The following is a 15,564-nucleotide window of genomic DNA, read 5'->3' as shown; positions in this document are numbered from 1 at the left end:
AGACTAGGAAGAACAAGTTAATTGTATTCCATGCTGGACTTTACATCAAACTTGGATTCTTTTAAGACTGTCACAATGCTGATGCTATATTATAATATTTTTTAAATCCTTTTTTTTCTAATTTTTGGTTTTTTTTAATGTTTATGTTTCTTGAAGAAGCAGCTTAAAAATGCTCATGATTCTTACTTGTTGCAGGTGGCATTAAAATGGATTGACTTGTGGTGTAAGGAAGGGAAGCTAATTTTGCCTGAGGGGAGAACTGCTTTATTGGATCTTTTCTTGGGTTATGGAGCTAAGCTGGAAACAATTAGGGTCTTACCCAAAGATCAGTGGGAGATACTCCTGTGGTTTCAGGGACTTTGTATTGTGCCTACCTTGATAATTCATGGTCTGTGTGGAGTCATTTTGCAAATGGTGATTGATTGCTGGCCGGAATGAAAAATGCTTAGCAGAGAATCAAGTAGTTCTGAATGATCTCAAATTCAGGATTTTTCAAGGTTTCTCAGAAATATGTTGACGTTAAATTATGTTTACCAGAAAATTAGTGTATTTGAGGTGACTGTTCCCAAACCTTCTTCGAAAAGGGATTTGGGAATGTTGGCTTCACTGACTCCATCCAAAAAGACTTGAAATATCAAATCCAATGATCCCACTTAAGCCAGGGATTAATGTGAGTTGTGTGGGTGAGACACCAAAAAACCTCCAGGATTTCTATTTCTATTGATGCTTTGTACAATCTTTGCTGGACACTTGCTGTTAACACAGAGGTATTCTAACAAACTTGCTTGGTTCTATGTCCCTACATTTCTTAGAGGAAACACGGAAACCGAGTTTTTTCATTTACCCTCTGAAATTAATTTTCTGCAAGGGACCAATGACCACACCCATATTTTTGAGTTTTGTGTTGGGCTTCAGTCAGTGCCTGCCCTGACAACAACGTTTATTCAGCAAGGCTGAATTTATTAGTTCAGATTGGTTTCTGTTGTATGTAATGTATAATTAACCACCACTTTCACGCAGCTTTTTGGGGGCACATGAATGCAAAACATCAATGAAACCCCCTGCGTGGTAGGAAGAGCAAATGCTCTTCAGCCAGAACAAATGTGGTTTGAACAAACCAGTCACTTGTTTTCTTTTATTCTGCACAGTTTGGAAATGATCCATCATGTCTGCAGCCTGCAACGTCACAGAAAATATTTGATGAGACCCGGTTTATAGAAGAGACACAGATTTCCCAGTCTCATGTCGCCACCTTAAATCAAAAGCATCATCACTGGCAGTTTCTAGTAAGTCCTGTCTTTGTTGTTACAATTTTATGGCAGCTGATGAATTTGAAGACAGGTCTCATTTTGCAATCCATGTTTCTGCCTTTGGTTGGTCGGTGGGGTTTTTTTGTTTGCATGTGCACCATTATCAGAGGGATGGGGATTTCTGAGGGGGAGTGTTTGAGAGAAGGAGGATTTACCTCCACCACCTTCAAAGCAATACATTTTGTACTGATGTCTTAAAATCTTGTAGAATATCAGTAATATTCATATAAAATACACATGTACTTGTGACATAGCTTAAGCATGAAATGAGAATTTAGTGAACAAAAATATGGCATAAGCAGAAATTCCAATGCTTCGTTCTGGATGTTTAAATAAAAGTGCAGGATCCTGTGCTTAATGGTCATGATCAGCACATTCCAACCTGTTTTGGGGTATACATCCTGACACTTAGTTCTAAGCATCAGCAGATTTTTTTTCCAGTTGGATTTCTATGTGTTTGCACAAATTCTGGCTTTCAGGCACCTTTTGAGTTCAGAGAAGAAACTTTTAGAAGGTTGGCCAGTCAGTTGATCCCCATCTCTGGGTGACTGAGTTATAAGATGTAGTTCATATATGACCTTTGATCTTCAAAGCACTAACTAACTAGTGCTTCAAAGCACTAACTAAAGTAACCAACAGAATAATGTGGAGAAAATTCATAAAACCATACCATTTTTAAACCTTATGTTCTCCCAATTCTTCTTTGTACCTCACTGAACTGAAAGTAAAGGCTTAAAGCTTTGCTTTGAGAGCTTGAGAGTTGAAGCTTGAGGTTCTAAATTTGGTGCTGGATTTATCCACTTGGAGGATACGAGTTTGATTGCATCAGAAGTAATTATCTTTAATATGACAAGAGAAAAGTGCATAAATGTGATATTTTGAACGGCTGTTAATGCCTTCTTTGCATCTCTGCTTCTGAAAAGAATAATTACATGGCTGTGATGTGAACTGAATGTTAAGGTCTGGTGAAAGATGTTTCTGGCAAAAAAAAACTGAAGTCAACCTTCTAATGTTGTGTCAAAGTTCCCTTAACAGGAGGCATTTGAGAGGTGAGGCTGCTGTTTGTAGACCCAAACCCAGCACACTTAGAAAAGACCAACCTGAGGCAAAACTGGGATGCCACTGGAATTAGTGGGAGCTTTGCTGTTAATTTCCCTTATACGAATAATTCGTGCTTTGGAGAAGCATAAAGTGGTGTAAAACAAACAGCAGTGGTTTGGATTTGGGTCTGGAGAACAGATTATTTGCAGTAGCTCATTCCTGTCCAGCTGTACCTTTGAGCCCATGCAGAGTCTCTCTGCTCAATTTGCCAGTATTTAAGGGGAACACACGAAATCTAAATGGTTGCTGGGCAGTAGCAACCTGCTGGATAAAGGGTGAACTTTGGACACCCAAATTAGACTCTATTTAAAATACTGTTGTTTATATAGTGGTGTAGTATGGGCAGGGAGAGAGCTTCATCCTCTGATGCCAGGACTGAAATTTCCTAACAAAACAGTAAATCATGTTTCTTTGGTACTGTACTCACAGTACTTCGGGGCTCAATTTTAACCTGCAGTTCTCTCCTGTTTAATTTTTAATGAATTGCCACAGCTATAGCAATAACAGCAACTTTCACTCATTTCCACTGAAGATCGGAAGAAATAGGTGCAATTTTTCTTTCTGGCACTGTAATGTTTCAGCAGTGCTTTCACTGCAAGAGGAAAGGGCTGTGTTTCAGTAAACAGGGACCAAATTTTTTACCCACAGCCCAGTGCTCCCTTTGCCTCCTGTCCTTGCCTTTCCATGCACACAAATATAAGAGGCTCCCACCAGTTACCTGGTGGTTACCACGCAACAGCAGCATCTGACACTGCCTGCAGCTGTGGGGGATGACGTGCAGCTCCCTGATTGTGAATTGAAGTGCTCTGAATTTGGAACTGAGGCTGATAAAAAGGGCATTAGTGCTCATATAATGCCACTTGCACCGTAGGAGCGACGTGTCAGCAGAGTTTCTATAACGACAGCGGTTCGCTGAGAGACAGCCCCTTATCACACGGGCACGGTGGAGAAATTGGAGTTGCTTCAGTCTTCTGTGATAAGCAGGTTTCTCTAAAATACACCCTGTCCTCCATTTAAGCCTTTTTGCCTCTGTGCAAAGCAGGAATCTGTCGTGCTTCCCAAATGTTCCCTAGGATTCGTCGTTTGCTGAGGTCAGAGCGCTGGGTGTTTATAAGAACGGGTAAAAACTGTAAGAAAGAAATGTTTTTTAATTGCTTGCTGTTCAGAGGTGGTTTGCAATCTCTTAATGATGGCAGAATGATGAGGCTGGGTATTAGTGTAATAATAAAAAATATGAATGCTTCTGATTATCATAATCAGTGTTTAGCCCAGGCAGCTGGCTCTGCAAAAGGAACCTTTCATGGTTACCTGTTTTTCCAGTGTCCTGTACACGTTTGAGACTTTTAGCAATGAAACCAACAATGTCCATGGCCAACCCAGTACCTGAATTTTGAAAAATGCTGCAGTTGATTATAATGTATTTGAATTTTTACCATTTTGTGTCTCTTTTTTTTTAAGCATTTTTAAATATATGGCACTGAGTCCCAATGAGCTTTACCATTCCATCATCAATTTTCTCTCTATACAGATGCAATGACTTATATAGCTGTCCATTTCTAATGGTAGTTTCTAGATTAGCTGTTGCCTGTGAAAAATGTAGAATTCTGGTTTGAATTTATTGATACAGTGCCAGCATCATAAAAGCCTTTTTTAGCTGCAGGCTGAGAAATAAACTTCCATCAAAAATAGATCTTAATGTGGTTTAAAAAGCATTTTTTCTACTCGGAGTTCAAGCAGGTCGTTACATTTCTGAATGAGTAGAAGCAGTGAAAGATATTCGAAGTCTCAAACAATGAGATGTGCCCAGTATAAGGCTGGATTAAATTAGCAGCCACGAAAGCAGGCTGACCTTTTTCCTTTCCTCCCTGGAACACAATATTTTTACTCCCACAGTTTAAAGAGATTGTTGACTCGAATATGAGCTTTTAATAAAGACACTCTTGTCGTGTATATTCCATTGTTTTTCTTTTTGGAGGACTAGTTAGAGCCATAGTGAGTGCTCAGGTGTTCAAAAGAGCACAGGTGAGTCAGGCCTTGAGCAGAGTCAGGGCCTTTTGCCTGTGCTGGATGCACTGCTGCCTTCTTATGTTTCTGGAAAAAATACATATTTTTCAAGTGTTACTGGTCTGTAGTTGTGATTTCTCTTCTTAATCCTGCTTATGAAATTCAGATGTAAGGCCTTCTGGTAACCTTTATGGTATATGATACATTCAAACTCTGCAGATTCTCATATTAAAACGGGCTTTTGGCTTTTGTGGCTGCAGATTTATGAGACATCCCCAAATGACTTCAGTATAACTGAGCAGAGAATCTGTTCTAAACAGACAAGAGCAATGACACATTTTTATCTCTATTCCTCCGTAAGGAACAGAACAAATGAGCCAATTAATATCTCAAGAAAGTCAAAGATAGGCTCAAGAACCAAATGCAGATTTTCTCATGCCTGGGCATTGCTGGCAGCACATGGTTTTCCTTTTTGTGTTTTGTACCCTCTCATTTAGAACCCTCCAGCCAACAAGCATCCAGTGACACAAACCTTCAGGGCTTCCACTCCCCTTCAACCAATTATTTTCTGCACGTGGGATATGACTTGGGATTCTGTTTAAGAGACAGTTTAGATATATATTTTCAAAACTGGCTTGTGTGTTTATGGATCCAGTCTATATTTTCATAAACCTCACCACCCGGTGTTGTGTTGATTGCTCTCTGAAAGGGCACCATCTGCATAAGCCTGGCTGTGTATATATGATCTTCCTCCTAAATGGAATGTCTATTGTCACAGTCCCAGTTTCCCTCTAAATTGCCTCATCAAGTATAAGTATCATATCAGACAAGAAAGCTGAAGAATCTCAGCTGCAGCAAAACAAAAGGCAAGGTGATTTATTACTTTATTTTTCTGAAACACCTTATAAGATTAATTTTTTGACTTATACGTTTTCCTGTCCTAATTACATTTGCCTCTTGTTTAATCATCTTTAAGACAAAATAGTATGTCTGAGGAGGGAACATGATTTAATTAACTTTAGTCCTAATGAATCAGGCCACAGAATCTTGTAGTAGCCTCGTTTGCAAGGCTTCTTGTCCAGTAAATTGGTGGGAGGCAAAGTACTCAGACCTTACTGCAAAATATAAGCCTTAAACCTAAACCCCATACAAAAATTTTTAGGCTCAGTGGTGTTGCTGCTGAATTCAGAGGTGTATTAGGTGATGGGTTCTCTGATTTTGGCTTGAGATTTAATTTTTCTAAACATCTGCAAGGCTTTTTCCTGGTGTTGGTGTTCATTTTTTTTTCCACGTGGGCCAAATTCTGATTACCAGTAGCACCACTGAAGTCAGCAAGGCTGGTAATATGAGTAGTGCAGGCAAGAAACAGCCTTATCTGTATGAATAATCAAATTGTTCTCTAACAGCACGCAAATGTAGACAATCATTATTTGGACAAACATTTCCCTCTGTTTCCTGGAGAAGTCCTAATGATTAGATCTGTAGCAATAAGGCTGCTCAAAGCTACCAGGCTTGCTTTTCACTGGCTAAAAACACACCCAGAAGTGTTGGATCAAAAATCCAGCTTACAGAAATGCTGTACAAAGTGTGCAGCACTTTGCAGAGTCAACACAGCTGGGAGAAAAATATTTTAAATGAAATCCCTTCCTGAATATGGATATTAGAGCCCATGATGAGCCCGTGGCTTGGTGGTGAACATCAGAGATAAACAGTGTGCTGGGGAAAAGCATATTGAGTGTCAAAAAGATGTATAAAACTGTATTTCTGAGCTGTCCCCTTTCATCAAACGCAGACAATCAACCTTATTTGATGTGTGAACAGGAATGTTTCCTGGAGAAGTCCTAATGATTAGATCTGTAGCAATAAGGCTGCTCAAAGCTACCAGGCTTGCTTTTCACTGGCTAAAAACACACCCAGAAGTGTTGGATCAAAAATCCAGCTTACAGAAATGCTGTACAAAGTGTGCAGCACTTTGCAGAGTCAACACAGCTGGGAGAAAAATATTTTAAATGAAATCCCTTCCTGAATATGGATATTAGAGCCCATGATGAGCCCGTGGCTTGGTGGTGAACATCAGAGATAAACAGTGTGCTGGGGAAAAGCATATTGAGTGTCAAAAAGATGTATAAAACTGTATTTCTGAGCTGTCCCCTTTCATCAAACGCAACAAGAAAACCTGAGATGTGTGAACAGGAATGTATTAGTGTGTGTTGAAGTTCACAAATTCCTGTCTCAACCTGTGCTTAGCACTCATGCATGGTTTATATGCACAGATTCTGTATTTGCAGCTATGTCTGGGGATCTTAGTATGGATTCCAAATGCAAAAGGTGCTTTACTGGCAAGTGCTTTTTTTTTAAAAAAAAAAAAAAGTCCTGTCAAGAGTTTAAAACTGACAAGGTAAACCACACAGAATAGTTGTGGTCAGATCAGAAGTAACTACAGAGTAACTACTCTCCCAGAATTTTTAGTTATTATAGGAAATTAAGCTGATATTGAAATTAAAATTACTGTAACACTGTCCTTCAGCAACATTCTTGCAACTTGGAGCATTTGCTTTTTATCAGGAAATGATGCCTGACACTGAGGAAGTTGCACTGTGATGAGGATAAAATGAGTCTGGGAGTTGGACAACAGGCAATGAAACTTCTGCTTCTCTGTTTAAATAGTTTGGAGACTGCATCTCTTATTTGGAGCAGCAGTTGTGATTCTGCCCTCCAAAAAAGCATGCCAGTTCTGCTGTTAATTGATTAAAATTGGGTGGATGGAGCTCTGAGTGCCTTCAGACTCTTGGAAATACTCAGTGAGCGCTGGCAGCGTTCAGGAGTGCTTTCAAATGGGGAGGGAGGGAAAATATGTGCAATACTTCAGTTATTTAGCCCTGTGAATAGCTGGTACAGGTGATTCCACTGATGCTGTGTTGAAAGTGCTTTGAGAAGCATAAGATTGAGCAGAACAGGGCTCTTGAACAGAGGGATTCTGGGGGCTGTCCTGTGCAGGGCAGGGAGCTGGGTTGTGATGATCCCCATGGATCCCTTCCAGGGCAGGATATTCCGTGGTTCTGTGGTGTGTGTAGTTGTCACTAACCTGTGTAAATTCATTCTAACAGTCCCTGTTCTCTGTAAAGATGTGCTGTTGAGTGTGGAAGGTGCCCATCAGGCCCACCATCCTCTGCCACGTTGGGAGAGAGGCAACCACCCCCTGGATTGTGGGCTGCAGGCTCAGTGATGCTTGACAGCATGTTTTATATAAATTGCCCCTTTTTCTCTCCTTGGGGAACATGTGCCAGTATTGGTACATCATCTGGGGCCTTGGTATGGCTTATTTTCTTTTAGAGGGCCAGAAATGACCTACATCGGTTAAAACAGTTCTGAAAGTCACCATCACTTGGGATGTTGTCTCTTCCCCTTTCCTGATGCACAGAGCTGTCCATGAAGGACTTTACTGCTCTTGAAGAAACCTTGATAGGTCACTCTCTGCATTTGCAGGAAAGTTGCAGCATAAACACCTCGCTTCCCAAATCTAATAATGACGGTGAGATCTCATTTCCTGATTTCACTGAAATTTCCTCCAAACTTTCTGCACTGGTTAATTTTTCCTTCCTTAAAGAAAAAAAAAAAAAGAAAATTAATAGCTTCAGACACATTCAAACCATTAGCTCATCGTTACCTGAGAGGCAGTGGGTGGAGGAGGGAAATGAGTCGTGCTCACCATAGCAAGGAGATAATGAGCTATAAAAATAATTAGCAACGCACTTTAAAAATATGCTTATCCAGTGACAAAAGTATCTTGGCTTGAGTTCATGGTCTCAAAGGCGTGGTTGAGACTATTCATTTCAGCAGGCAAATATAATTCAACCCTTTCTTCTCTGCGTGGTCTTTTAGAATTCAGGAAATGTGATGTGTAGTCATAAGGGAACAGAAGGTGACACACATTAAGGCCACTGATGAACATATTTAGAAACCCCCTGGTTCTTTCTTTAGCAGTAGATGACATGTTCTGTGTAGCTGCCATGAAGATCTGCAGACTATTTCTAACAGCTGGAATTCCAGAAACGAAATGGAGAACAAATGAATGCAAACACCTGAAATATACTCCAACAGCTGTATTGTTTCAGTTAACAGAATGTAAAAAGAAATTCTATACATAACCAATATTTCCAGAGAAGCCTGGCAGATTCATTTCAATGGGATTTGATCTTTTGCAGAAATCCCAGGCTAATATTCTTTCTGAAATTCTATTGAGATAAGAAAACAGTTGTGTAACTGGATACCTAGTAAGGTGGAAATGAGCCATTATCTCTTTATTAACACATTCCTAGTTCCCTAGGGCAGGCAGAATTTTTCTTGAATATTTCAGGGAGGTGTCTGAGGAAGTTATAGGCTCACAGATATCACTGCACAATAAAAATCTTCCTGGTTTTGGCCACGTCACCCTGTTGTGTTCATATGACTGAGCCATATGTCGTTTAAAGTATTCTGGCTGAGCTACTTTTGTTATTTTAAACTCCTGTGGTTTTATTTGTTTATTTATGTCTATGATAGCATATTCTCCTCCAATTGCTGACCTATTTGTGTGTCATTAAAAAATGGTCTTTGTTCTTCACATTTCTACTTTAGTTTTGTAGATTGGGTGCTAACAGGGGGGGTTCAACAACTGTGCAGGCCTTGCCTTTCAGATGTGACACTGTCTGCTCTACACTGTGTGGCAGATGAGTAAAATTAAAAATAACATTTTCAAATGCTTTGATCGCATTTCTAATTAAAAATATTGATTTTTTCACGGGTAGTAGTGACAAAACTGGGAGTGGTGCACATCTGCCTTGGGTGCTGAAGAAAGTATCTGTCATTCCTGATGGAACTCCCAGTAGATGAGAAGCATCTAAGTGAGACCCAGCAACTTCACCTCAAGGCTTTATTAGATTAAATTCTTGTGGTCTTTTAGCTGCACACGTGTGTGCTGGCCTGAGAGTGATGTATGTGCTGGAAAGCAGCTCATGGGCAGCAGCCCAATCCCAGAAAGGCATTGCTTTCTCTGATTACTTTCCCTGCTACTAAAAATAAGAAGCAAGGCTGAGGATATGAGCAGGCAGAGTCAGGCTGTGACTTAGAGATGTGATGTGTGTGTTGGTTTTTTTAGTTTTTCTCTTAAGGATTTAAGTGGAGATGCACTGGAGGGAAACTGGCTGAGCTACTGCCCTGACTGTGCCTTGTTTTCCTTGTGGATTAGCAGGGAACTCCAATCTACAAGGCCGTCAATCTGGCCCCTTTCATCAGCACTGAACCACTTTAAAAAGAAAACCAGTGCATGTGATTATCAAAAGCATTTCCATTTATAACACACTGGGGCAACTCAGCTCAGACACCAGAAAATAAGAACAGTGTGTATTAAAAGGATGTCAAACATGGAAATTAATGAAATATATAAACGTGGCAATAAAATATGCATATGGCTGTCACTTTATAGAGTTGTCTATAAATTGACACTTTAAATGATGGTGTTCCCTTTACTTACCCTGTCTGTGATATGCACACATCAGCAAAGACATTAGAGACTGGAGTCCAAAGAAACAGTGATTAGCATATTTTAAAGTTCCCTGCACTGACTGCTTAAAAACATTTGCATTAATAGAAGGATGAGACTCTTCATGATGTTCTCTGCATGACAAAAGCTAAAAATAATTTTATTAGAACTTTGGCTGCAGCTCTGCTAAATTTTAACAGTTTGGGGGAAAGGAAAACACTTTTGAAAGGTTATAATTAATGAGTTATGTCTTGTTGTTTTTGTTTTTTTTTAAAGTATACCAAAATAACATGAAGAAATTGGGACAAGTATGCTATTTTGTGCCTTGGCATTTTTGACGTTTGCAGCCTGGCTTCCCACTTGAGATGGGGGCGGGCTTTGCTGGTGCCTGCTCCCTCTGCAGCTGGTTAGGAAGGAATCCAGGGTGAAAATTTAAACAGGGGAAGAAAATTCTGTTCTGAATTTACAAAGCGAAGCATTAAGCCAACCGCTGCCTGATGCTGAAAGGAGATGCATCTATTTGAGAGGGAGTCACTCGTGTTTAAATACTTGACAGCTTAAAAATTTAGATCAAGGTCCAGAAAAATTTTAGGTTTGGAAGCATCTACTTTTCCTGTTGTGCTGGGAGCCAAAAAAATCCCCCGTGGCAATGCAGCACATGTGGAGTGCTGGGCACACCCTGGGGGAGAGAGGAGAAACAAAGCAGGCCGTGGGAGTGGGGAAAACAGAGTTAACACACACTGCAGTTGTCATGTGTGGAGTGAGTTTTTAGGCTTCCTAGTTCCATTTAGTGCTGTCTGGGATGAGGGAGAGGAGCTTAGAAAGTAGGAAGTGCTGTTTTCAATGTGTTGCTGTAGTTGTAAATGGAATTGTGATGGGCAGCGAGGTGATTATTCAGAACAGCTGCAGCAACTGGAACCCACTGGTTTGTCACTGCCATCATTGCTGGGTGCCTCAGACCTGCTCTGCTCATTGGCAGCTCCTGGATGAGCATCACCATCCCAGCACGTGCATTGTGTCAACAGATGGAAGGGATAATGCTGTAAAACAGACTTTTTTAGTATATTTTTGAATGATCATTCTGCTTTTCTTATGAGGCGTATGCTGATTTTTTTTTAGGATGCTGAAGAGTTTAAAAACTGTATTCTCAGCCATTTTTGGAGGCGAGCCCATGCTGAAATGTCAGAGAATTAATGCCATAATGTTTCACAAGAATAAATACCATAATGTATCAAAACATATCCTTGTAATACACGACCTAAGGAATTTAATACAGAATATGCAGCAACACTCTAAAACTAGAATAAAACAGCAGAGTTTTCTTGCTTCTGAAGATGTTTTCATGACATGAGAAACATGACACTGCAGATAACCAAACAAAGCAGTGTTGTAGAATACATGGAAACAATGCATTGTTTTGAAAATGATGCATCAGAAGAATCAGAGATCTATACAGATGTTGAGGAAATGATTATTAGACGGTGGCTGAGTGGATGTGAGATTAGAGGACTGAAGATCATCTTACAAATAAAACCCAATTAGCCTTTTGAATTAAGGTGCAGGCACCTACAGTAATTTTCTCATAACTTTCCCCTTTTAGAATGGATGTGGTCAGATGTTTAATGAGACTTTTCTGGATGTCTGACTCCACTTTGCTGTGCTCTCAACACGCTCATTAAAGGACTTACTGTCAATTTGTATTTTGTGTGTAAACTCAGCTGAGAAATGCTACAGGAGGGACTTATTAGGAATGGTAGCCTGATTTAAAACTGGTTTTTTTTTTTCTTTGTGGAGTTGCATTCTTCATCTCTTCAGCTTAGCTCCTATATTTAAACAAGTACATTATACAAGTGATCACTACTCAAACATCCATCCACAGAGTTACATTTAAATTATCTGTGTATTTTGCTTTTTTTATTGAGGAGGGTGGTTTGTTTGGTGTTTCAGAGCTGGGATTGTTTTACCTGTGGTGCATACTTCAGTCCTGACAGCAGAATATTCATTAACCTAAATACTACTGCAAGACTTTGCTATTAGTTAGCTAATATTTCTCCTGATACAGGTGATTGAGTGAACTTAAGCTTGGTAAGTTTTACACTTGTACTAGATCTTCACTTGTACATAAATTTCATCCTTTTTAACCCATTTCATTTAACCATAAATGAGGAGTGGACTCTTCCACCACCATGTCAGCTTTTGGTAAAGGTGTAGGAATGGAAAATGGTCCTGCCTGTACAATTCTGAGTGTACTCATGATGCATTTTCCTTCTTAGGCATTCAGAACCCAAAATTCTCTACCCATGTTTCCTAAACTCAGTATATAAAGTACCCTTACATGTGGTGATGTAGTGTTGCTTCAGACTTATTGCTCTGTTTTGAGAATAAATGAGGGGGAAAGCTTGGAGGTTTTTTTTTAAAGGGGAAGAGGAATAAAAAAGAGAAAAAAAGAAAATTACAAAAGGAGAAGAAAAAAAACAAACCTGTCCTCAGTGCTCCACAAAGAAGCCTTTGGATGTGCTGGTAACATTGTGCCAGATATGATGTAAATATTGATGGGTGACAGAATGGGAGACATGAGGATGATTCATAACCTTAGCAGGGAAAAAGTGGTAGAATAGGTAAGCTGCTGAGATGGTGTGGTGTTCAAAGCACTCCCAGGAGTTCCCCCCAGGATATTTTGACAACCAGTGATAACTTGCAGAGAGTTTGGAGTATTTCAGCCCAACTAAACACCCCATATGAGAAGCTTATTCATATTTTTTGAAAGGCTGGAGCCTCTGAGCTCATTAAAAATCTGGCTTTGGAAGCTCAAGAGAACAGTTTTTATACCCTTATTTCTAGCATGACATTTTCTATTTCAGCAGAAAGGCTTTTATTATTCCATCAGTTGGCTTCGAGTAGAAAAATGTGGGTCGATTTTATTTTTAAAAGCAATCAAGGTCTTTTAAACTTAAAAATTTTACCAAGCAAAAAGGCTCAGTTTGTACCTGATTTTATCTCAACTGTGATTTCAAAGCCTCAATCTCTATTTCCCTCTTCAGCTGTGCTCCTGCAGAAGGAGCTCTATAATCACACTGCCCACTGTAGGGGCAATTCTGAATGCAGCTAAAAGAAGCATTTATGTGTTAAACCCCTTTGTCTCTTTATTAACAGCTTTCTGTATTTACATTATAGTTTGAAAAGACACGAGAGGAAGTGTTTGACACAGGCTGGCCTGTACTTACATGCTAATCTTGGTATTCATGCAAGTAAAGATTCTCTGGGAGGTTTAGCTGGAAGAGGAGGAAGGAGTCCAATGGATGTGCTGAACTCCAAACCCGTGGGCTATAACTGTGTAATGGGAGTAGAAAACTTGCTGGAGGCAGTTCCTGATTATGTGAGACAGCTCTTGGATTTGCTGGATGATGATGATTTTGTTATGGATCTCTGAAACCTGTCTTTAGATGCAGCAGGCTCTGGGGCAATATTAGGCTCCAGAGCTCCCTACCAATTTCATGGCAAACTTGATTAAGCCATTAAATTGCAGATCATTGCTGACAGTAAATTAATTCTTAATCCAAGTCCTATTCTGCACTAGACTGGGAGACTTTTGCCAGGAGGCCAGTGGCTTGAAAATGGGTAATTGAATTCTGCTGTAAATACATTTTTATCTACCCTTCTGCTTGCAGGAGCTGGCAAACAAGCAAGAGCCATTAATTAATACCTGTAATTTGGTTTAGTGGAATAAGCCCTGCTCCTGTCAGATTCTGAAATGTAAACCAAGGTTATGAAGTGGGGAGTAAGTAAAAGATGCAGAAAACTGACAAAAACCTACTCAGAAGAGAATCTGTTCTTATTTTTCTCTGTAAAAAATGTTGGGTGGTTTGCAAATTTGGTGATAGTTTGCTCTGAACTCAGTGTAGAAAAGTTGAAAAAAAATCCCTAAATGTAAGAAAAGTACCAATAGTGGCAAGATTCTGGGCACTTCTCATTTATGTAATGAATATCTTAGGACAAAACTTTACAGCTTCAGGAGCTAATTTTAATAGATTGATCATCTCCTGTGTACATGGAGCTGTACACTGGTTGTCACACAGGGTTTCTCGTTGCTTGGGTTTGACACAAGAAGTGTTGTTTGCAGGTTTGCTTCAGAAGGGTCAGAAGGAAACCAGAACCTTGATTGCTGTTTTAATGCTGTTCCCTGTCATTCCTCTGAATCAAACTCAGCTTTCCCACTTTTCCTCTGTGTTTTTTACATTTCCTTAAAAGTCAGAAAGTTTGATGATTATGAGCCTCACACCTTTGTTAAGTATAGATACCTCCTAATTCTCCTTAAAGAGAGAAGCAAGTTTCTCTCTTTATTTCCCTCTAATAAATAGTTTCTAATGTCTCAATTGTTCAGAGGGACTTCCAGCTCTCCAAACTGGTTCAAGCCTTTCACAGGGAGTCTGACTTTCACTTACATACTCCCAAGATTCCTATCAGAGGATTGAGACCCATCCAGGGCTCAAATGGAAATTGTTTCAACTCTATTTTAGTTGTGTGAGTGATTTTCTGGAGAAGAAGGAACAGGAAGCCTGTGGGGATGTTATAACAGCATTACAGGCTGGCTGCCTTTGGCTGTGAGTCAACCTGAATTATATTCAAGGTATCTCTTGGCACCCTAATGACATTAGTGACTCATTTACTCTTGTGTGGTTAACACTGAAGGCAGAGCTGAGGTTTTGGAAAACAGATGTTTGGAAGCTTCAGATGGTAAAAAGATTTGCTTGCTGGCAAAGATGTCTAGGAACTTTACCTAAAATGCAGGTCATGTAAAATGGAAGATACCCAAGAGTGACAGCAGCAGGAAAATTTCAGCTTTGTGTCAAAAATCATAAGAGAAAGAACCATATTCAATTAAAAAAAAAAAAGTTCAATAAAACCTACCTCTGCTTTCTCTTGTTCGTAAACCCAGTACAAGAGTAGAATTAATTTGAAGATCTAGCATATAAAGTTGGGGAAAAGTTCTTAAGAGAGAGCCACAGAGAGACAAGGAGGGAACACAGGTGCAGCTTATCTCTTTGGGGCAATAAATGTTGTGTTTAATGATCTCCAGTGGCAATCCTAAAATGGTGGAATTTCAAAGTGTTTGACGTGGCTTTGCAGACGAACAGAAGGATTCACTTCATGTAAAGTTTTTTTCTGTAATGAATGTTTTCCTTCAGAAAGATGAAACATGCAGTGAGCAAGCCTGTTGCATCATGATCTCTGGTAGCCTCACCATTCCCCTAACTGACAAAAATCCCACAAATTAAAGATATGGTAAGAGAGGATTCTCAGGGGTCTGTGCAATCATTTCTGTTCAAGCTTGTGGAGCCCAAAAGCATTCTGAGATTCACCTCTTTTTTACCTTCTGAACTGCCTCATCACGAAACTTCATTAAGGATACATGAATGAAAACACACATCTACGTTTTTATGCTCATCTATTTTATGGATAGATAGAATTTTGTGCATATTTGTATAGATAATATTTCTAAATGCAGACCTAGGTAATACCGTGTATGTTTAGAATCCACAGTCTGAGATTTGTTGCTTTGCTTTCCAATACTGTTGAAAATTTAACTACATCTCCAGCTGAGACACTTCATCATTTTGAGAGCAACGT

The 15,564-nt window shown here is 39.6% G+C and overlaps 1 protein-coding gene across 2 annotated transcripts in view; it reads left to right on the top strand.

Moving 5' to 3' along the window:
- Window positions 1–1,152: 1,152 nt before the first annotated feature.
- Window positions 1,153–15,564, top strand: part of RIMBP2 (RIMS binding protein 2) — a 95,916-nt gene continuing 81,504 nt past the window's right edge. The window contains exon 1 of one of the 2 annotated variants that reach the window (XM_027733027.2): window positions 1,153–1,286. The gene's annotated coding sequence lies outside the window, so the exon portion shown is untranslated. Of the gene's footprint in view, window positions 1,287–3,484; window positions 3,503–15,564 lie in introns of those variants that run through there. The other variant, XM_027733021.2, reaches the window with a different exon arrangement.

The sequence above is a fragment of the Pipra filicauda genome, unplaced genomic scaffold (assembly GCF_003945595.2).
Source record: "Pipra filicauda isolate LSUMZ 115617 unplaced genomic scaffold, ASM394559v2 scaffold14_size4853619_pilon, whole genome shotgun sequence".
NCBI lineage: Eukaryota > Metazoa > Chordata > Aves > Passeriformes > Pipridae > Pipra > Pipra filicauda.
Note: the sequence above shows the minus strand (reverse complement) of the source record. Positions and strands in the feature narration are given on the sequence as shown.